This window comes from Ursus maritimus, unplaced genomic scaffold (genome assembly GCF_017311325.1).
Source record: "Ursus maritimus isolate PB19 unplaced genomic scaffold, ASM1731132v1 scaffold_22, whole genome shotgun sequence".
NCBI classification, from domain to species: Eukaryota; Metazoa; Chordata; class Mammalia; order Carnivora; family Ursidae; genus Ursus; species Ursus maritimus.
This window is the reverse complement of record NW_024424675.1, coordinates 47,458,197-47,459,415: the sequence shown is the minus strand read 5'-3', so window position 1 is coordinate 47,459,415 and position 1,219 is coordinate 47,458,197. Positions and strand designations below refer to the sequence as shown.

Genomic DNA, 1,219 nt, shown 5'->3' with positions numbered 1-1,219 from the left:
CAGCACCCTGTCCACACGCTGCTGCGTGAGTCTAGTCCCCCGACCCCAGGCCAGACTCCTGCTGCCCTCCGTGACTGCCCTTCTGGACCATAGGCGACTTGGCCGTCCGCTCAGCTTGTGGGGCTGCAGTTAGGCTGAGCCCAACCCTCCTCGGTCCCCCGAGTGCCCCAAAGGGGGCTGACAGCCTGTGTCTGGAATTGAAACAGTGGCCTCACTTTTGCCCCGAGCCAGCCGGAGGAGCACGGGGACGAAGCCCTCACAGCAGCTCGGAGAGCTGCCACGGGCCCGGGCTGCTTTTCCCGCATAGAGAGCTCTGTGCTCGTCTCCAGGGTGGAGTGGGAAATGCGTGCCGAGCTCGGCCTGGCGTGTGGGGGACCACGGGGCTGCCCCCTGCTTCCTCAGGCCCCCTGGTGCTTCCGCACCCTGAGCCCAGGGGAGGCGGGCCCACGGCTCTGCCCCGCCCACCTGAGGCCCCCCGGCCTGATGCGGCTTCTCTTTGCCCTCCCCACCACCCTCGTCTCAGCCTCTCTCTCTCTCTCTCTCTCCTGCCCTCCCCCCAATTTGGACACTCTTGCCTGCCCCCCCAAGTGCCTTTAATCTTGTCACTGCCCTTCTTGGGCCCCTTTCACGTCCGTCTGTCTTTGGGGAGGAGGTGGCTGACCCTGAAAGCAGGACTCAAGGTGAGGACACATGGGAGCCCTCTCCGGGCTCTCCGGTACGTTCCGTGGCTCCCCTCTCCCTGCTTTCCGCACACTGCTCCTCTGTCTCCTCCCCGTGTGTCCATGTGTCCCTGCCTGCCCGTGACCCAGTGGCTTCCCCAAGGACCAGCCTGGCCCGGCCCTCCTCCTGGCGGACCCTGGGCTGAGGCCCTGGAATGCACGTTTGTCAGCTGGGTGAGGGAGGGCGGCATTTCTGTCCCTCACCCGGGGCACCCACGGACCCCCTTTTCAGCAGCCAGTGCACAGTAGGGACACAGAAAATTGTTCTGCCGCTGGGGCCCATGAGGGGGTGGGCCTGTCCCAGGGCTGCCGGGCAAGGGGACCCTGTTCTGGGAAGTGCTAATGGGGGTCCCCTAGGCTCCCCCCCCCGGCCACGTGGTGGTGGGCGGTAGTGGCCAGGCCACTGCCTGCCACCTGCACGCCAGGATCCCGCTGACGCTAACCGGTCTGGGCAGGTGGCAGGGGTGGGCACAGGGATACTTCCTCGGCTGCCGGGAGGC

The 1,219-nt window shown here is 66.8% G+C and overlaps 1 protein-coding gene across 1 annotated transcript in view; it reads left to right on the top strand.

Moving 5' to 3' along the window:
* The window catches only part of KCNQ2 (potassium voltage-gated channel subfamily Q member 2), a 53,918-nt gene that overhangs the window by 38,519 nt on the left and 14,180 nt on the right, over positions 1 to 1,219 (top strand). The gene's annotated exons all lie outside the window — the stretch shown is intronic.